Raw genomic sequence first — 23151 nt, forward strand, 5'->3', positions numbered from 1 at the left:
TTGTTTAAAATTGTAGGAAAGTAAAAGATGAATAAAGACTATATACTGTATGATTTCAACTCGATGACATTCCGAAAAAGGCAAAACTATGGAGATAATAAAAAGATCAGTGGTTGTCAAGGGATTGGAGGAGGGATAAACAGGCAGAGCACAGAGGATTTTTAGGGCAGTGAAAATACTCTCTACGATATTATAATGATAGACATATGTCATTACACATTTGTCCAAACCCATGAAATGTACAACACCAAAAGTGAACCCTGAGGTAAACTACGGACTTTGGGTGATTATGAAATGTCAGTATGGTAATTAATTGATTGATTGATTAAAATAAAAATGTACCATTCTAGTGATTGGGGGAGGCTATGCATGTGGGGGGGTAGGGAATATGTGGGAAATCTCTGTACCTTCCTCTCAATTGTGCTGTAAACCTAACACTGTTTTAGAAACATAAAGATGAAAGACCAGGGAGAGGAAAAGAAAGACAGCAAAGGACTCCAGTCCTCATTTCTGCTACTGTTAAAGAAGCCATTGTGGGTATTTTGACTCCCTTCCTCTACCCATTCAAGTTTTGGTTGCCCTTGGCTAGCATAAGCCAGGTAAGGTTCTTTGCCAAGTTGAATAACTCAAACTTAGATTCCTGAGGTATCCAAGTTTATCTTGTTTTTTGTTAGATTTAATAACTGGGCATGTTAAAAGAAGCATTCCATACTCTGCATAAGCCTGGTTTTACAGCAGTAACCCTAATTTACCTTTGATAATCAGGGCCAATCATGCCAACCAACATTAGAAGCCTTACTTCTCTAGCTGTGAACTGAGTTTCTTTCTTTTTCTTCTTCTTCTTTTTTTAATGTTTATTTATTTTTGAGAGAGACAGAGAGACAGAATACGAACAGAGGAGGGGCAGAGAGTCAGGGAGACACAGAATCTGATGCGGGGCTCAAACCCACAAACCGTGAGATCATGACCTGAGCAGAAGTTGGACCCTTAACCAACTGAGCCACCCAGGTGCCTCGAACTGAGTTTCATGATGGATCACAGTGTTTCATGAAATGCAACAATGATACCACAATGATACCAAAAAAGCATTCAGTGATTTCATGGATTATATTAATGGTGGAATTATAACAAATAGAAATGGCAAATCCAAACAGATTAAATGTCAATTCTGATGATTAAAAAATGTTTCCCCCAAGGCTTCCAGATAAAGATGGCAGATGGAACATACTAATTCAATGTCACTTCCTCTGAAAGCTCACTAAAACTACCGTAAAGGGATTTTTTTCAAAGCCCATAAAACCGTAAATACAAAGAGGAGAGGAGACAATAGCAACAAAAATTTGGAAGCCGGGATGCAGACAAGTGACTTGGGATATAGTGGAGAAAGCCAAGAACTGAACTGAAATGTATCACAGAATCTTCCAAAGCTTTGCTCAGGAACAGAGTGGACTTTTGGAAGTGGGAGGTAAAAAGGGATATTAGATAAGTGTTGATAGAATGCAGTTTTAAAATACACCCCCCCCCCACCCCGACCTCGAGTGTGAACTGGATTTAATGACTCTCTTCTAAAGAACAGTGCATGGAAAGAGAAACAGTAAGTAGAGAAACCCGAGATACTACCCTAGCCAAACGCTTAAGGTTAACATCACCAATCCTAAGTCATATTGATGCCATGTACCCCTAATATGGTGCAGTGAAAAGGTCAGTTTGTCTGTGTGGTAGTCTTCCCCCAAATCCGTATTCCCGATGTAGCCACAGCAAACCCAACCAGCAGGCAAACCCAAACTGAGGGACAGCCTACAAAATACCTGACCAGCACTCTTTGAAACTGTTATGGTCAGGAAAGATCAAACAATGGTCGCAGAATGGAGACGAATGGAACACGATGACTGAATGCAATCTGATATCCTGAAACAGAAAAAGGACATCATGGAAAAACGGGTGAAATCCAAATAAAGTCTGTGGTTTAGTTAACACTATTATCCTCACGTTAATTTCTGTTTTGGTAAGTGCAGCTTGATCATAAGAGACGTTAACATGAGAAGCCTTGGGAACAATATACAGGAACTCCATACTGTCTTTGCAACTTTTTTGTAAATCTAAAATTATTTCCAAATAAAAAGATTTTAAAATACAAAAATCAGGAAATGAGATAGAGCTCGCATTCCCTTCCTGCACTGGTAACTACTCCTGCAGAAGACTAGAACTGGTGAATGGAGAAGGACAGAACAGCTGTGGGAAGAAGTATCCTACTAGAAAACAGGAGTATGACCTAAGTATGTGCATACTTTTTAAAGATTTTTTTTAATTATAAATTTTATTTATTTATTTTAAAGATTAAAAAAAATTTTTAATGTTTCTTTATTTCTGAGACAGAGAGAAACAGAGCATGAGTGGGGGAGGGGCAGAGAGACAGAGAGAGAGAGAGAGAGAGAGAGAGAGAGAGAGAGAGACAGAATCTGAAGCAGGCTCCAGGTTCCGAGCTGTCAGCACAGACCAGGTTCCGAGCTGTCAGCACAGACCCTGACGCAGGGCTCGAACTCACAAACCATGAGACCATGACCTGAGCCGAAGTTGGTCACTCAACCGACTGAGCCACCCAGGTGCCCCTAAGTATGTGCATACTTAATGCTAAGACCCAATACGCCTTAGAACCAGGCATCGGAGCCCCACAGGGTAGAGGCCCTACATATGAAAGAGAGAGGGAGAGAGAGAGAGGGAGCAAACACTGATGAAGGAATACATGGGTACCGTTATCACTCAACACCCAGAACTCAGTGCTGGCACAGTGCAATCTATAACCTTAGATATTTCATTTTCTGACACTAACTCCATTTAGGCTCAGGGAGATGCTTCTCCACTTCTCTTGCTCTTATCCTCCTTTCTGCTCAAAATAAAAGATGACTGTCCCTGAATGCAATGTAGGTGTGTGGGCTGTGCTTCTGCTGTCACAGACACACTTTGCTACAGAGAGAGTTTGCACAGCAGAAGCACTTTGGTAAAAGAAAATACGAATTATCTAGTATGACAAATCCTTCCTCTCTGAGAGCATGAATGAAATAGATACTTGAATATTAAAGTCTCAGAGGGTGGAATATCCTTTTTTTTTTTTTAAATCTCATTTTGGATTCCATTTGGAGAATTCTAATAGCGTTCTAATAGAATGCTAATTAGCATACTAGTCAACACTGTTACACAGCTGAGAAACATTTTGTAATTTTAAATAATACTACATAATTCATATTATTCTTAAATCTGTGCATATGTCCAGAAGTAATATGTGGGAAGCAAGTATCCATATTTTATACTGATGGATACTAATTCTAGAATTGTAATTAGTTTTACTTTTTTTTTTCATTTCAGTGATCTATATACCCCACGTCGGGCTCAAAGTCATGACCCTGAGATGAACAGTTGCATGCTCCTCTGACTGAGCCAGCCAGGCGCCCCAAGAATTAGTTTTACTTTTATAAAATGTTTAATACGATTTAATTAAAATGTCAAAATATTAAATTAAAAATTCCAACTTTAAAAAACATTGTATTTAAAATTTATATACTTGTTGATCATAGTCAGAATCTTATCTTTTAGTTTTAATAGATTATCTTGAATGTTTTAAAAGAAAAATTAGTAAGGTCTACCATAACTCAAGAAAGGTCTAATATAGCATTATTGTCAATAAATCAAATTTTATGTGAAGTTTCAGGGTAACATTTTGCTGAAATTAAGAAAAACAAAATTTATAGAAAAGAACATAATGATTTATTTGTTTGGCAAGCCTTTACTACTTACCCAAACATCACTAACACAGACATTTGCAATAAAAATTAAAATTCAGTTGTCTAATAATTCACAGGCATCATTATCTCAAAAACCACAGCTTGAGATAATTTTGTTTTGTTGTAAAGGTATATATGTCAAGTCTAGAGAAGAAAAGAGATTTTATTTAGTAGTTTGATTTACAGCTTTTGAACATTTAGACATGTGGTGTGTAGGTCTCCATTAGTATTTACCCTGGGACACATAAAATTATACTGAAAGGCAATTTAAATCAGTAACTGGCACAAAGAAAGACAAGAAAAAAAAATTAAATGAGCAATTTTTAACCTCAGGAAAAGCACAAAATAAGAAATATGATCATAATATATTACGATGCTTGACTCTGCATAATATTTGCATAGGCATTGTGTAAATACTGAATACTGACTCAATCAGAAGTTATGTTGAAAGGATACAGAAGGGAAGCAGAGAGGATGGCAGGATGAGAGATGACCCTCAGCTATCATAAAGGAAGTCATTACATAAGATCTAAAATTACTGCTCTCCACTCCCCACGATGGAAGAAGATCCACCGTAACATATTTGCCAGCAGAGAACTGGCAAGGTGCCTGGAGGTGTAATGCTAAGTCCAGAAGTCCAAACTGGTCGCTGTTGCTGGCCACCTGAGCCCTCAGCCTTTGCACGGACCAGGGCAGCCTTGGAGACAGAAAGTCCAAGTTGTTGAAGCCCATGCAGAGCCTCTACCACCGACACCAGGGCCACTGTGTTGACAAGTCCCTTCAGCAAGCAGCGGGCTGGCTGGAGACAAAAGAGAACCTGCATTTACAGAGTGAGCCATCTTGAACGTCTTAGTATCAAGAACCTCTTCTGCAGTGGAGAATTTCTGCTGAGCACTTCACGAAAGTGAGAGGCACTAGAGGGAGGCATCTAGGGAGGCTTTGCTTTTTATCTATTTTCTTATTCATATCTTATGGATTCTTATTTTTTAAATTCTCTTTATTTTGTTTTAATTTTTAGCAATATAAAATAGTCACATATAGCCCCTACAATCAAAAATAAATTTTCATAAACTCACTATGGTAAGATTCCCCTGAGATTTGATCCTCACATTTACCTTGCTATGGGATGACCATGCCCTCTACTCGTTCCTCTGTGTCATAGGACTCTGCCACCCCTACTGAGATTATGTGGCTCTATCCATCAGCATTCTCAGCCTAGAAAGGGCAGCCAGTCAAGTGCTTTTTAAAGATTCTGATACTTCCTTCACTAATCCATTCCTTGTGGCAAAATTAAACTGAGAGTCTTCTCGAATACATTAGGGCACCTCTGAGGGGTCCAGGGACAGATTGCACGACAGATCTAAACCCACACTGCTATCCCCTAAAATTTTTTATCCCTTCTTTTGGCCCAAATTATTCCCAGCTTTGCAGTGTTGTGGGGATTAACCAGCTCAGTACACTGTTAGAAATATAGCTGGCTACCCAGGCAACCACAGTGACAAGTGTGATCTTATCGATTAATTTGGCTTCATCTAAAAATTCCATTTCCATTTTCTTGGTCAAGAACCCTCAAATCCATCCCTGCAAATATTCTCCATATTTTCATGGCATAAGTGAGCATCCTCCTATAATTTTTGTGGATGTAACACTCAACTATGGATGTGCCACAATTGAGAACTGTTTTAGATAAACCTAGGAGTTTGGGGGTTCTCTAAGCCTTGGTTTCTGTCATATATCACTATTCCATTTGTCAAGACCCCTCTCTTCCCCAAGTGGGTTTAACCCAACATTCATATAAAATACTTGGCAAAGTATGTGAATTCACGTACTAACATAATTTACTAAACCATGGAATCAATCTGAAAACCCTATGACCGTACGAGATTTTTTGCAACACTATCTCATAAAGTTCTGACAGTCATTCCACTAAGGAAATATTTTTGCCAGCTGAGTACGTCACCTGCTTGCTTTATATCATCCCACATCATTAAAGTTCATGGTTCAATCACTCCTCTTCCCTTTTAAATTGCTCTATGGCAAAAGTCATCTGGTTCCCCAGAACTTCCTCCTCAGTGAGTACACAGTCCAATACCACACAAGATAACTTGATTAGCTATTTTGTCATTTCATAGTATGAAATGCCACTTTACCATCATGAAATATGAAAGGAAGTCTCTGCCTCTTGCCTGATCTCTATGTAATTACTATTTCCCTGAAGACGTGTTACCTGCAATCCACTGTCTGGAACCATTAGACAGTAAGCTCCATGGAGGAACCATGTCTGTTTTCACTATATCCCCAGGACTTAGGCTATTCTTGACACATAGTAGGCATCTAGTTAATATTTACTGAGCAAATTAATAAAGCCAAATTTCAATGCCTTTAAGACACTTCATTAGAGTGCTTATTACATGTTTTTCTTCATCTGTTTTTCCTTGACTGAGTCATTCAGGACAGAAACCTATCTTGATCTCAGGTTTGTAGGTTCGAGCCCCACGCTGAATGTAGAGATTACTTTTAAAAAAGACAGAAACCTAGTAACAAAGGCACTTAGCAAACTTGTAACCAAGGTATAGGAAAGAACTCAAACAACTCCTACAGTAAAACCAACATCCCCACTACCATCATCAAGGGTGAAATAACTGAGAGCTTGAAAACACACAGGCTTATATGCATAGGAATGTAAGGCTGTGGAAAAGCTGGAACAGCTTAGGTTGCTAACACATGTAGAACCGGTCTTCCAGGAAACCCCAAAAACGCCCTTTTTGGAAACTGCTTATATAACTTTATACATCATTATAATAAAAGCAATTTCTTCAAATTTAAACTAATTAGGTGTGAGTGGGTATTTTTCACAAAAATAATAATTATATCTGAAAATGTTAGGAGGTTAGCTATTAATAATCCATAGACTTGTTAGGGCAAATCAATTCAATGAAATTTCAATTCAATGAATTTTTCGAATATCAGAGACTCGCCGGGAGAGGAATGTAGGTAATTCTGGTGCAAAGAGAGCTTTGGAGGCAGAAAACATGCTTGGCTGGATTGGGGCAATGTGATGATTAGGGTAAGTTAGCACCACTGCACTATGAAGTAGAGGAAAAGCGGGGAAGAGCAGGGACAGGATGTCAAGGACAAAATGGCCCACTTTGCAAACTGCCTAGGGTTGCTTCAAAACTTAGAATAAAACATCCTTTTCTCTTGTTTCCACACCTCACCCCCTGCTCTCCAGTTAGTGCTATGGTTCATCTGTTTCTAAATTAAAGTTTACAGGAAGGACTCAGAGAGAAGGCGTCTTTCAAACAGGAACTCTGCTGAATACAACTACCACACTGCTCACTTTCCTTGTGGTCACACAACTGTGCACACCCAATGCTCTGACTGATACTGCTGAGGCAACAACGAACTTTCTGCCACTTTGGAAGGTCTAGAATGCTCAGAAAAATCTTGTGATGATTTCAACACTTGAATAAATTACCTTTTAATAGAGCTAGGAATGGTTCAGTGAGTGCCTATGGAACATGAAATGGATTAGCCTCACTCAAGGGGGAAAAAAAGCACTGACACGACCGAACACTTTTATTACTCATTGTATTGCCACTCTATAAAAATATGGTAGCTTTTACAATTAAAAAAGGTAAAAGTTCAACTACACTGCATTATAATCACTTTGTTGAATTCTAAGAATAATTTAAATTCATTGCTTTTTGAGGAAATTTGTGTAAAATTACCCCTTAATTTTATGACATGCAAATTACAATGCAGATTGTTTGCCATGATTTAGTGCATGGCTTGCCTTTTTATTTTCCTTGTGGTGTATGCACATTTGGTTAATAAATAGTAAAAACAGAACTAAACACAGAAATAGTTCTCAACTGCTTCTCTTCCGGTAGAAAAAGTCTCCTTTTCTCCATCAAGAAACCAATGTTTAGAGGAAATGTGCAGTAACAAAAATAGTTCCTTTGTTCTTATATTTTAAAAAAAAAAGCTAAAAGGGAAAGGGAAAAAAAGCAATCATTATTTCCTTAATTGCTCTATATGGTTTGGCTAACTTGTAGTGACCACAACTCCTACGTTCAGTACAGATTAAAATTAAACTTCGTATTTAGACCATTTTAACTTTTCAGGGGATGTAAATTCTATCAGGAACAAAATGTGGATTTATCTTTTCTTGAATCTGAGGTTCTACCATAAAAAACCACAAGGCAGTGAGTAGAAGAAGACTTGAAGAAATGGAGAGATGCATCCTATTTGTGATCACAGACCTGACTCCTCAACTATTGTAGCTCCCCTGCCTCCCTCACCGAGTCAACTAGTCTCTTCGAATTTCTTTCAACCTGAGCCACTTGCCATCACCGTATATCACTTTCCAACTCCCGACGTCACATTCTCCTTTGAGTTTCCTTTGCCTGAAAACGATCCTTTCTTCGGTGTGATCTGTTCTTGGTAAGATGCAGTACTTCTCCGATCACACCAGCCCGACACGTCTCGGCCACAGATTCTGCCTCTTCACGCGCGTTAAGAGCTCCAGTCTCTCTGCTTCATGGATGCTCTACAGAAAACTCCTCTTGGTTACCCTCTGGTTGGCACTATTTTGCTCCTCTGCTGGTGACCTTCCCTGCCGTTGCTAATGAACAAAACAGTGGCATGCTGCCAAGCACACTGACGGCACTACAGCCACTGGGACTCACCAACTGGGACCGGGGCTCACGGAACCACCGCCGTCTGTGCCGTGGGTCCTGTCCTTTGACACTTCCAAAGCCTTGCCACTAATGCTGCTGACTTCTGTTTTCAGTGATACAGCCACTATCATTTCTACACCATTTTTCGCTGCAGCTCACCATGGTTTACCATTCTGAGTCTGACAGTTGGGCATAGAACTATATGCATACGCTTCTGCTATACTCAAATCATCTGTCTACTACAGTGCTGGCTGAGTGTCCTTAAATCAAATATAGGCTCCTGAAAAATCTTCCTTATTTTAAAGAAGCAAGCATTTACTCTGCCTTTTTAGGAAAAACTTAATTCATCTCCAGTTGATAAAGGAAAGCTCTTCTTTATTGAAGAATGCTAGATAATAAACATACACGGAATAATAAAATCAGAAAATCACTGTTTGGCAAACCTGCCCCTCAATAAAATAATTGATTCAGGCAACATTTACCAGTGGATATCAAAAAATTAGCAAATAAAACAAATATAGCAAAATGCTAGTGCTGGTTGAATTAAGTAGTGGGTCAATGCATTCAACCTTCCATATGATTGAACTTTTTTCAATAAAAAGTTGGGGCAGGGGTAAAGTCTCCTTTGATTTATTACGAGGTAGGTCTTTTTCAATGAGGATTGGTATTCCCTTACGTACAAGAAACGCTGGAGTCATCTAGGCTTGCCCAAGATACATGGACTTCTGCGGTGAACACAGTTAAGCCTGAGCTGAGAACCTTGCGGGATTGACTTATAATTTTCGTCCTGATGCCTTCTTCTTTCCACTCCTTTCAACTCTGTCTCAGAGCTGTTTTCACCTCCCATCTGTTGTAAGAGTAACCCCTGAAAATGAATATGAGTTTACAACTGCATAGTCACAACAGGGAGCAAACCAGAACCATCTGGGAAGGTTTCTCAAAATACACACATCCAGAGTTTGACTCTTCGATATTTCAATTCACTAGTCCTTGGGTGGGGCCTCTCTAAGAGAGGCATTTTTTGAAAACTATATTTAGGCTTTTACCGAAGAATTTATACACAGAAGAAGAGATGGGGGCAGGTTTAGAAATGGAAAAGATCAGTATCAAATCAGGAAGTTAGAGTTCAAATTATTGGTATAGTAGTCATTAATGCTGCTCACTGATGTCTGTTCTCCTCTTCCCTGAACCCAGAAAACTATACTTTCCCCTGTTCACTTAAAGTTAGTTCCGGCCATGATACTGGCTTGGCCAATGAAATAGAAGCAGCAGTCACTTCCAAGCAGACGTCTTCAAGAGACAGGGCACAAATCGCTACATAACCTTTACCCTGGCTTGGTGATGGTGGAGACACGTCAAGACAGAGCCTCCGTCTGCCAAAATCCTTAGGGGACTATGACGAAAAGCCCCTGTCATCTCATGTAGGACATGAAATGGGAATAAAAAATAATTTTTACAATAAATCATTAAAATATGAAAGTTGTTCAGGGCACCTGGCTGGCTCAGTTGGTAGAGCATGTGACTAATGATCTTAGGGTCATGAGTTGAATGAAGCCCCATGTTGGGCATAGAATTTATGTAAAAATGAATGAAGGAATAAATAAATAAAATGTGAAGATTTTTTTTTAAATATATGAAACTTGTTTATTAATGCAACATAATCTACTCCATCCTGACTTACAAACTGGCAAAGCTTTTTTTTTTTTTTCACAGAATCTAAGCAACTGAAAGAGAATGAGTTCCATCTCTAAACATTTACAGAAATGGTGTTAAATTGAGGGAAATGAGGGAGCTTTAGGGTCAGAGAGACCTAAGTTTAAACCTGTGGTGTCACTTTTTTGTTCTAATAATAAAATTAATGCATGCCTGTGTAACATACAATTCCTTTAATAACTGCTAACACTTTTGAAGTACTTACTATATACCAGACACTGAGCTGAGAATACTACATGGATTATTTTATTTCCATTTTACAGATGAGAAACATGAAATTTAAAGAAGTTAAGTAAGTTGCCCAAGATCACAGAGCTAGGAAATTGCAGAGTAAGAAATCTAATGCAGGCAATAGAGCCACAAAGCCTGTGCTCTTAACCACTACTCATACTGCTCCCCCATGTGACCTTGACCAAGTTACTTGACTTCTTTGAATCTCAGTTTCCTCCGTTTAGAATGGGTTGAGAGCTACTAGGCAGTGTTTTCATAGGGATTAAAGGAGATAATTGGGTAAAGCAATTAACATGATTCCTGGCATATAGCAGGTATTTAAAATATGATAGCTATTATTTTTTAGTAGCAAATATGCCACTCCTTGGCCTCTTCTATAAACGAACACTAGTCAACATGGAAAAAAAATATTTGTCATGACCTACGTGAATTCAGTACTGAACAAAGATAGATAACACAGATACAATAATCAACTTCTACATTACTATCCTTGCATTACTTAAAGGCCAATATTGAAATGACCATTGCTGACTTCTTAAAATAGGTTTTTAAAAATAAAGATACAGTGTACTAACAAATACCACCCATAAAATTCCCAATGATTTAGTAATTGCATTCAGCAGCTTCAAGGCCATTATGTCTGAAGGTCCAAGAAAAAAAAAGACTTCACAGGTAGTGAAAAATATTTTATGCTCAGCTAGTCACAAATGATATACTGGGATTGATATATTTCAATAACCTTATGTTCATATATTAGCTGATAAAACTACAACAAGATAATACCATATTTAATGTGAAACTATTTGCTCTGGGTCTTTTATTTATTTATGTAACTTCCCCTTTTCTTTTGCTTCCTCATGCAATAACATAGGCGTGCAAGTATAGATTTTCTACGTAGACAATAATGTCTTCTGCAAACAGAGTTTTATTTTCTCTCTTCCCAATCTGGATACTTTTACTTCCTCTGCTTGTCTTATTCCATTATCTGGGACTGCCAGTACGATGCTGAAAAGGAGTGGTGAGGAAGTCATCCTTGCCTTGTTCCTGATCTTAGCAGGAATGCTTCAAGTTTCCCACCATTAAGCATGCCGTTCACTGTAAGTTTTTGTACATGTTCTTTACTAAGTTGAGGAAGTTCTCCTCAATTCCTAGTTTACTAAGACTTTTTATGAGGAATGAGTATTGGTTTTGTCAAATAATTTCTCTGCATCTATTGATATAACCATGTGATTTTTCTTAAGTCTGTTGACATGATGGATCACATTAACTGACTTCCAAATGTTGAACCGTTTTACATGAAACAGTATATAATTTTTTTATACCTTCTGGGGGTTGATTTGCTAATATTTTGTGGAAGACCTTTACACTTGAAGACTTTATATTCATGAGAGATATTGTTCTGTAGTTTTTTTTAATAATGTCTTTGTCTGATTTTGGTGTTAGAATAATGCTAGCCTCATAGAATAAGTTAGAAAGTATTCCCTCTGCTTCTATCTTCTGGAAGAGATTGTAGAGAATTGGTGTAATTTCTTTCTTAAATGTTTGGCAGAATTCCCCGGTGAACCCATCTGGGCCTGTGCTTTCCGTTTTAGATTATTCATTATCGATTCCATTTCTTTAATAATTATAGGCCTATTCAGATGGTCTATTACATGACGTTTGGTAGGAAGGGTTCATTCCACCCCGCTTGTTAAGATCTTCCAGAGGCTTCATGTTTGTCTTCTAAGTTTGGCATGTACCATTTAGTCCATGGTCATCTCTCATTGCTCAACTTCCTGTGTACCTTACTACTTGCATTTTCCCCCAAAATATCAAGCTCTGTCATATATCCATGCATGTACAGGGCTTTTCTGCATTCTTGAAGTATCCTTTTCTAACTTGTATTTATCCCACTAAACTCGGCTTTCCACAGAAGCCTTGCCTGATGTCTCCAGGCAATTTACCTGCCCTATTCATCCTATACAAATGAAAAACAAAATTATTCTTTAAAATTATGAGAACAGATCCGATCAATATGGCAGAGAAGTAGGGGGACCCAAAGATCCCTCGTCCCTCAAACACAGCAGTGTTGAGACCAGAGGACTTGGAATTCCAAGTGTCTGGGATGCAGAGTGACAGAGATGTCTCCAGGGGCCCACGGGGACAACTTAGCGGACCATAGGTGTGTGGCTGCACTAGGAAAGATAAAATGGGCAGCACAGGAATGGAGGAGAGGGAGCCCCTTCTGTGGAGAGACAAAAGGAAGAGAAAGAGAGGCTGTGGAAGTGTAGGGTTGTATTTGGACGAGAAAAAAACCACAGACGGGGGAACGGAAAAAAACAGAGAAAGATTCAATTTCTAACTGCGGGGCTTTCTCTGGACTGGCAGGTGGCCCTGTTCCTATGCCTGGAGAGGGAGAGGGCCAGCCCCGGGCTCGGTACCTAGCTCAGAGGTGCAGTCCACAGTCAGCGAAAGCAATCCCCTCCCGTGAGTGCTATGGGAACATGGCAAAGAGCTGCTCCAAGGACAAAAGACCCTGCTTGTGTGCCAGCCAGAGACCCTTTGTCAGCTGGCCGAGTGGAGTGGCTCTACCCCAGAACTGCAGCATGGGATCAGGATCCTTTAAGACATCGGGGTTTGAACCCCAGCTGAGCGCCTGGGAGGTGCGGTGGAGTGGAAAAAAACAGTCCCCTAGCACCCAGCAGCACAGTGAAGATGGCCTGAACACAGTGGGTTGGGACACCGGTCTGGGGAGGAGAGACTGGGGTGTTGTCATTTTTCTCCCTATCACCAACAAGGTGGGGCTTCAAGGAAGAGACAAGGGGCTACCACGGAGGCGGGACCCATCCACACCAAACCACACCCCTTGTGCCTGGTAACTGTGTATCTGCGGGAGCAAGACTGACACTGACTGAGCCAGACAGCCCCTCCTTCAGACAGTGCAGCCAGCGGTTTTGCATTTTCTGATGTAATTAATTCTTGGTCAATTCGTAGTGTGTGTGTGTGTGTGTGTGTGTGTGTGTGTGTATTTTTTTCTTCTTTTTCTTCCTCTTATTTCTTCCCTTCTGTAGTCTGGTTATTCTGGTTGTTGGTTTGTTTAAGCAGACATATTTAATCTATTCTTTTTATACCTCTTTTGTATTCTCTTTATACCTCTTCTGTATCTCCTTCTTCTTTATTTTCTTCTCTCTCTGGATTAAGCCATATAGTTTCTCTGCCTTTCAATTTTCTTTTCTTTTCCTTTTCCCCACCCCTGTCATTTCTCTCTTTGTATGAGATAAGGCTTCTTCTACCACCACCACCCTCTTTTTTAAAATTTTTTTCCAAAGTTACTTCAATGAACAAATCAAAGCACACCTGGTGCAGGGTCCAAAACATCAATATGAGTAGGGAGATAAAGCAACCAGAGTCACAACAACAGAGAGCATGTAACACACTCCAAAAACACTTCCTGGAGGGCCAGGCTCTGGGCAGTGTATGACCCCTTTTTAATATAGTAGTGCTCACAGGTGCAATACACAATTATTAAAACACATAAGGGACAGATTACTAGCCAAAATGACAAAATGGAAGAATTCTCCTCAAAAGAAATTACACAAAGAAATGACAGCTAAAGAAATGCTGCAAACAGATATATCTGATCATATATATTTTGATCAAAATCAAACAGATAATATCTGATCAAGTCTTATGACTTACAATAGTCATAAGATTAATCGCTGAGCTTGAAAAATGCATAGATGACAGCAGAGAATCTATTGCTGCAGAGATCAAGGAACTAAAAAATAGTCAAAATGAATTAAGAAATGTTGTAAATGAAGTGCAAAATAAACTAGACGCAGTGACCACAAGGATGGAAGAGGCAGAGGAAAGAATAAGTGAAATAGAAGATAAAATTATGGAAAATGATGAAGCCGAGAAAAAGAGAGATAAAAAAATACTAGACCATGAGGGGAGAATTAGAGAACTAAGTGACTCAATGAAATGGAATAATATCTGTATGATAGGAGTTCCAGAAGAAGAAGAAGAGAGAAAGGGGCAGAAAGTTCACTTGAACAAAGTTTAGCTGAGAACTTCCCTAATCTGGGGAAGGAAGCACACATCCAAATCCAGGAGGGACAGAGAACTCCCTTCAGACATAACAGGAATAGGTCTTCTCCATGGCATATCATAGTGAAACTGGCAAGATACAAAGATACAGAGAAAATTCTGAAAGCAGCTAGAGACAAGTGGGCCTTAACCTACAAGGGTAGACACATAAGGGTAGTAGCAGACCTGTCCACTGAAACTTGGCAGGCCAGAAAGGAGTGGCAGGAAATATTCAATGTGATGAACAGGAAAAATATGCAGCCAAGAATCCTTTATCCAGCAAGCCTATCTTTCAGAATAGAAGACAAACAAAAACTGAAGGAGCTAAAACAGCCCTGCAAGAGATCCCAAGAGGCACTCTGTGAGTGGAATGTTGCAAAACTACAAAAAACCAGAGACATCACCACAAGCATGAAGGCTACAGATAACACAACGACACTAAATCCATATCTTTCAATAATAACGCTGAACGGAAATGGACTAAATACTCCAATCAAAAGACACAGGGTATCAGAATGGATAAAAAAACCAAGATCTACCTTTATACTGTCTACAAGAGACCCATTTTAGACCTGACGACACCTTCAGATTGAACGTGAGGGGATGGAGAACTATCTATCATGCTACTGGATATCAAAAGAAAGCTGGAGTAGCCATACTTGTATCAAACAAACTAGACTGTAAACTAAAGGCTCTAACAAGAGATGAAGAAGGGCATTATATAATAATTGCAGGGTCTATCCATCAGGAAGAACTAACAGTTATAAATGTTTATGCCCCAATTTGGAAGCACCCAAATATATAAATCAATTAATCACAAACATAAACAATCCTATTGATAAGAATATGGTAATTGCAGGTGACTTTAAAACTCCACTTACAACAACGGACAGATTATCTACACAGAAAATCTATAAAGAAGCAATGGCCCTGAATGACACATTGGACCAGGTGGACTTGACAGGTATATTCAGAACTTTTCATCCAAAAGCAGCAGAATCAACATTCTTCTTAAGTGCAAATGGAACATTCTCCAAGGCAGATCACATACTGGGTCACAAAACAGCCTTCAATAAATACAAAAGAGATCATACCAAGCATATTTTCAGATCACAATGCTATGAAACTTGAAATCAACCACAAGAAAAAGTTTGGAAAACCTCCAAATGCATGGAGGTTAAAGAATATCCTACTAAAGAATGAATGGGTCAACCAGGCAATTAAAGAAGAAATTAAAAAATAGAAGCAAATGAAAATGAAAACACAATAGTCCACACCCTTGGAATGCAGCAAAGGCAGTCCTAAGAGGAAACTACATTGCAATCCAGGCCTATCTCAAGAAATGTTTATTTATTTTTGAGAGAGACATAGAGAGAGCACTCACAGGGGAGGGGCAGAGAGTGAGGGAGACAGAGGACCCAAGCAGGCTCTGGGGCTCGAACTCACAAACTGTGAGGTCAAGACCTGAGCTGAAGTCAGATGCGCAACTGACTGAGCCACCCAGGTGCCCCCTTGGCCTATCTCAAGAAACAAGAATAGTCCCAGATACGAAATCTAACAGCACACCTAAAGGAACTAGAAGCAGAACAGCAAAGAAACCCCAAGGGCAGCAGAAGAGAAATAATAAAGATTAGAGCAGAAATAAACAATATAGAATCCCCCCCCCCCCAAAAAAACCAGTAGAACAGGTCAATGAACCTAAGGCCTGGGTTTTTGAAAAAATAAACAAAATTGATAAACTTCTAGCCAGACTTCTCAAAAAGAAATGAGAGAGGACCCAAACAGATAAAATCATGAATGAAAGAGAATAGATCACAACCAACACCACAGAAATACAAGCAATTATCAGAGAATACTATGAAAAATTATATGCCAACAAACTAGACAATCTGGAAGAAATGGACATCTTCCTAGACACACACACACACATTACCAACACTCAAACGGGAAGAAATAGAAAATCTGAACAGACCCATAACCAGCAAAGAAACTGAAACAGTTATCAAAAATCTCCCAACAAATAAGAGTCCTGGTCCAGATGGCTTCCCAGGGGAATTCTACCAGATGTTTAAAGCAGAGTTAACACCTATCTTTCTCAAGCTGCTCCAAAAAATAGAAATGGGAGGAAAACTTCTGGACTCATTCTATGAAGCCAGCATTACCTTGATTCCCAAACCAGACAGAGACCCCACAAAAAAAGGCAAATTACACACCAATATCCCTGATGAACATGGATGCAAAAATTCTCAACAAGATACTAGCAAATCGAATTCAACAGTATATTAAAACAATTATTCACCATGATCAAGTGGGATTCATTCCTGGGCTGCAAAGCTGGTTCAATATTCACAAATCAATGTGATACATCACATTAACAGAAGAAAGGATAAGAACCATATGATCCTGTCAATAGATGCAGAAAAAGAAGTTGACAAAATACAGCATCCTTTCTTAATAAAAACCCTCAAGACAGTTGGGATAGAAGGAACATACCTTAATATCATAAAAGCCATATATGAAAAGTCCACAGCTAATATCATCCTCAATGGGGAAAAACTGAGAGCTTTCCCCCTGAGATCAGGAACATGACAGTGATGTCCACTCTCACCACTGTTGTTTAACATAGCGTTGGAAGTCCTAGCCTCAGCAATCAGACAACAAAATGAAATAAAAGGCATCCAAATTGGCAAAGAAGAAGTCATACTTTCACTTTTCACAGATGACATGATACTCTACATGGAAAACCCAAAAGACTCCACCAAAAAGATGCTAGAACTGATACATGAATTCAGCAAAGTGGCAGGATACAAAATCAATTTACAGAAATCGGTTGCATTTCTATACACCAATAATGAAGCAACAGAAAGAGAAATCAAGAAATCAGTCCCATTCACAATTGCACCAAGAACCATAAAATACCTAGGAATAAACCTAACCAAAGATGTAAAAGATCTGTATGCTGAAAACTATAGAAAACTTATAAAAGAAACTGAAGAAGACACAAAGAAACAGAAAAATATTCCATGCTCATGGATTGGAAGAACAAATATTGTTAAAATATTGACATTTTAACAATACTACCCAAAGCAATCTACACATTCAATACAATAACAATCACAACTGTACTGGCATTCTTCTCAAAGCTAGAACAAACAATCCTAAAATTTGTATGAAACCACGAAAGACCCTGAATAGCCAAAGTAATGTTGAAAAAGAAAACCAAAGTGAGAGAAATCACAATCCTGGACTTTAGCCTCTACTACAAAGCTGTAATCATCAAGACAGCATGGTACTGGCATAAAACCAGAGACATAGACCAATGGAATAGAATAGAGAACCCAGAAGTGGACTCACAAATGAATGGCCAACTGATCTTTGATAAAGCAGGAAAGAGCATCCAATGGAAAAAAGTTTCTTTAGCAAATGGTGCTGGGAGAACTGGACAGCAACATGCAGGAGAATGAAACTGGACCACTTTCTTATAGCATACACAAAAATAAACTCAAAATGGGTGGAAGACCTAAGTGTGAGACAGGAGACCATCAAAACCCTAGCGGAGAAAACAGGCAACAACCTCTTTGACCTCAGCCGCAGCAATTTCTTGCTCGACACGTCTCTGAAGGCAAGGGAAATAAAAGCAAAAATGAACTACTGGGACCTCATCAAGATAAAAAGCTTCTGCACAGTGAAGGAAACAATCAGCAAAACTAAAAGGCAACTGACAGAATGGGAAAAGGTATTTGCAAATGACATATCGGATAAAGTGTTAGAATCCATAATCTATAAAGAACCAAACCCAACACCCAAAAAACAAATAATCCAGTGAAGAAATGGGCAAAAGACATGAATAGACACTTTTTCAAAAAGACATCCAGATGGCCAACAGACACATGAAAAGATGCTCAACGTCACTCATCATCAGGGAAATACAAATCAAAACCACACTGAGATACCACCTCACACTCGTCAGAGTGGCCAAAAATGACAACTCATGAAACAACAGACGCTGGTGCAGATGTGGAGAAATGGGAACCCTCTTGCACTGTTGGTGGGAATGCAAACTGGTGCAGTCACTCTGGAAAACAGTGTGGGCGTTCCTCAAAAAATTAAAAATAGAACTGCCCTATGACCCAGCAATAGCACTACTAGGAATTTATCCAAAGGACACAGGAGTGCTGATTCATAGGGGCACATGTACCTCAATGTTTATAGCAGCGCTTTCAACAATAGCCAAATTATGGAAAGGGCCCAAAGGTCTATCAACTGATGAATGGATAAAGAAAATGTGGTTTATGCATACAATGGAATACTACCTGACAATGAGAAAGAATAAAATCCTGCCATTTACAACAATGTGGATAGAACTGGAGGGTATTAAGTCAGTCAGAGAAAGACAGATATAATGTTTTCACTCATATGTGGAACTTGAGAAACTTAAGAGAAGACCATGGGGGAAGGGAAGGGGAAATAAACAGTTTCAGAGAGGGAGGCAAACCATGAGACTCTTAAATACAGAGAACAAACTGAAGGTTGATGGGGGGGAGGGGGAAATGGGTGATGGACATTGAAGAGGGCACTTGTTGGGATGAGCAGTGTGTCGTATGTAAGCGATGAATCACAGGAATCTACCCCCACTTGACAATACACTGTATGTTCGCCAACTTGACAATAAATCATATTTTAAAAATAATAATAATAAATAAAGTTATAAGAAAAACGCCAAACTTTTAAACAGTTATTTAAAATTTTCAATGTAATTCAAGATATACAATGAAATAAACTATAAAATACTGACCTGGTCGTGGGTTTTATCCTTTATAACTTCAATATCTAAGACAGACAGATGCATTTGACACAGGAAATCAACAATGATACAAACACTGAACAAAAAGTATCATCTCAAGATATAAGTATATATTAAGATTGAAGGCAAACCGGAGTACTTATTTATGTATACTTAGATATATCGCCTCCTCAGAAGTGTATGTGTAAGGAACATTTTAGTCTTTTTGTTTCTTTTTATTATTCTGAACGGTTAAGAGTTTAAACTCTGGAGTCATATAGACTTGGGGCAGACACCAGCTACAATCTGTGAGACCTTGGGCAAGTGAGTAAACCCTCTGTTTCCTCACAGGATAATAATAATTAGTAACTAGTGGGGATGGTAAATGATGGTAATGGTATTCCTTGAATTACCAAAAATAATGCCATTATATAGGCCTCTCTTTTCCCTCATATACAGTGTTTGAAAAAAATTTTTTTTACCATGAATCCTAGTAACCTCCAAACAATAACCTGTCAAATCCCTTCTTCAACGTAGTCCCTCTTTATTCTATTTATATCTTTGCCAAAATAGTAGACTACGGGCTAGGTGGAACAACATTTCAAGTAGAGACATCCTTCTGAACGAAGAACTTTCCTTTTAATATTTACTAAAAATATATCATGTCCAGAAAAATAATTGCTCTTAATTACAGGTCACCTGGACACATTTTGCAGGGAAACATAAACGGTTCTGAATATCTCAGAGATGTGGATATGAGAAAGACAAAAATTTGGATCGCCATAGTCATATGGGATATTATGGGCTATCCCCCTAAAATTCATATGTCGAAATCCTAACCCCCAGAACCTCAGAATGTGACTGTATTTGAAGACAAGGTCTTGAAAGAGGTACTTAAGGCAAAATGAGATCATTAGGGTGGGCCCTAATCCAGATGACTGGCATCCTTGTAAGAAGAGTAAATGTGGTCATAGACACATACAGAGAAGAGACAGTGTGAAGACACAGGAGGAGACGGCCACCTAAAAGTCAAGGAGAGAGACCTGGAACAGATTCTTCCCTCAGGCTCCTTAGAAGAAACCAACTCTGCTCACTCTTGATCTTGGACTTCTCACCTCTAGACCTGTAAGAAAAATAAACTTCTGTTATTTAAGGCATCCAGCCTGTGGTACCTTGTTGTGTAAGCCCTAGCAAACTAATAAAATTAGAAAGGAATACTAGAATGTAAGCTCCAGGAGGATAGGATTTTTCATCTTTTTTTGTTCATTGATGTATCCCAAGTACCTAGAGCGATGCCTAGCACATAATAGGTGCTCAACAAGTATTTGCTAAATGAGCTTCTTAATAAATAAAGCAGAGTAATAAAAGCCTTCCTATAGATGCTCTATTAAATACCATCAATGTTTCAGTAATGCTTTTTATACTCCTAAGACCTGAGAACCTGGACTCTCGCTGCTCTTACCAGCTCTGTGGTTTAATTGGTCTGCTGCCACAGCCCAAATGTATAAAATCCTCTGGTGAAATTCTTGGTATGATTCAATTCCAGGAGTAATTTCCTAAAGAGAAGAGCTAATAAGATTAAAATGCTGCTGTAATACAATAAATGTGAATTAATCCACATAGACAAACAGATCAAACTTGTTAGTCCCATCCTGAGGAAAATGCCACAAACAGATGTAACTTGTTGGTATTGATGTTCCCTCCAAAGTATTTGGCTGGCTGATGTCACAAACGGCATCAAGAACGGCCTGGATTCACAATTTAAAGGAAAAAAATAAACAATGATTCTCCTGTTGTTATTAAAGCATTTCTTGAGTGGACACAGGAAAAAGACAGACTAAATTTCCTTCTGACTTATTCAATTACATGGCTTCATGGTGCATGTATTTCTTTAAACCAAATCCATGTCTTAATATCATCACTATCACCATCAATCAATACTTAATTTGGTTCCCTAAATATGCTAGGGAAATAAGAGCAAAATAAAACATAAAAGAATCATGGAAACATGATTTTAACTTACATGCAAATATCCTTTAAGCAACTGCTAGAGCAAAAAATTCACCGAAATTATAATAGTTCTGTTAGAGGTGATAAGATTGTAGAGAACTCTCTCTCCCAATTATTTTTAATTTTGTGTAAGTTCTTATAAGCCATTTTTACAACATAAAGTTCTCAAAAACCATTCTCACTTCTAATCATTACTGGAAGAAAATTTAGCATTAAAAATTCTCCCAAAGGAAGAGGATGATATTTATTTTTAAAGTATATTTAATTAATACATTTTTACAGGAATACACGTGAGAAAACCAGAATACACCAGTTTCATGGGCAAGCAAAATTTGGCATTTTAAAATCAAGATCTGGAAATATCATCCTGAAAGCAATTTAGAAATCAAGTCAAAGCTTGTTCTTGGTCTGGGGCCTGGAATGAGTTCCCTGAACTGATGCAATCTGAAACCCTAGCCAACAAGTGTTTATCAAAGTCTTTGTCCCAAAGGGAGAAGTCTCTTTTCTAATTCTCCAGGAGTCATGCTGTTGGGATTGCTTTGAGACTTGAGCAAAGAGAGCAAGTAGGAGTACAAAACATCCAAATCATTTGGAAACATTTTCTTTTCCAGCAAAATGAAAGCTGGTTTTTCATGATATGCAATTTGTAATCAAGCCCTCCTTTACTGAAGCGATTCGTCAGCTACTGGTGCGTTTGCTCCTTTTTCCTGGGAACCACATCATAAACAGGAAGTACATGCCTCTGGGGCTTATTCATTGCAGAATGGAAAAAATGAAGCTGTGGATTTTCTCAAGGATGATTTAGAGAGGACGGATCATTAATTACTGTACTCCCCTCCTTATCTTCACCAGGAGCCTTATAAACCAAACGACTGCACAAGCTGTGCTCCACACCCAGGAAAATACAAAGAGTTCTTTGCCCATATGTGACCGGAAGTCAACTTTACAGCCCTGCATCAGGCTTTGATCACATACTGGCAAAGAGGATCAGCCCCTGTCTTAACAACCTGTTAGAACCCTGCCTGCTTCACCTTCCATCCTGACAGCCACAAGCCTCCAGACCTAAGATCAGAAAGTCTACCATTTCGTATTAACCAAATACCACAAGCATTGGGTATGAAGCAACCCGATACTGAGCAGACTAAAAAGAAGAAAAATGTACTCCTCACAAGGGACATCTTGGTGGTGATGGCATAGCTCTGGAACTTGGTTGCAGTGGTGGTTACACCAATCTAAGCACGGGATAGAAAGGCACAGAACTACACACACACACACACACACACACACACACACACACACACACACCTTGTGCCACTGTCAATTTCCATACTCTGATACCTACCAGGTAAGTAAGGTGTAACCATTGGGGGAAAGTGGATAGAGTACACACAACCTCTCCGTACACTCCCTGCAACTTGTGATATCTGTTTATTTCAAAATAAAATGGTTTTTAAAAGTGCACCTTCTTGTGTACATCCACGTTCTTTGACCGTCTGGCATCAGGACAAGTCACGGAGAAACACAGCCTGGTTTTCGAGTGGAAGGTTTCAGCCGCCACCCAACACAAAACTTGAGGTTGGGAACACCCCTGCAGCTGCTGAGCCTGGGGTTTCCTTTCTGACCTCCAACCCTGCCTGACGCCCCCCCACCCCTCTCAAATTCAGGTCACACCTCAATGTCCCCTCTTTACGGAGAGGCCTTCCCTGCGCTCCCTAACCAAGCAGACGCCCTCTGCTATTCTCCGAGTACCTCGGTCCCTTCGCCTCATTCTTCGCTCGTGTAAAGAGCTGGTTAGTTTACTTGTTTGCGGCCCGTCCCGCCGCCGGCCTATACGCGGGCACCGCGTCTGCCGCTCGCCCACCCTACCCCACCACCACAAGCCCGC

At 39.2% G+C, this 23151-nt stretch overlaps 1 long non-coding RNA gene across 10 annotated transcripts in view; it reads right to left on the minus strand.

The window, feature by feature from the left end:
• Nucleotides 1-23151, minus strand: part of LOC106986625 (uncharacterized) — a 94155-nt gene that overhangs the window by 70285 nt on the left and 719 nt on the right. For 2 of the 10 annotated variants that reach the window (XR_008290976.1, XR_008290967.1), the window contains exons 1-2: nucleotides 20719-22722; nucleotides 20300-20379 (exon numbers count right to left, since the gene is read on the minus strand). This is a non-coding gene — a long non-coding RNA (uncharacterized LOC106986625). The other 8 variants (XR_008290975.1, XR_008290974.1, XR_008290970.1 and 5 more) reach the window with 8 other exon arrangements.

The sequence above is a fragment of the Acinonyx jubatus genome, chromosome D4 (assembly GCF_027475565.1).
Source record: "Acinonyx jubatus isolate Ajub_Pintada_27869175 chromosome D4, VMU_Ajub_asm_v1.0, whole genome shotgun sequence".
Taxonomy (NCBI): Eukaryota; Metazoa; Chordata; class Mammalia; order Carnivora; family Felidae; genus Acinonyx; species Acinonyx jubatus.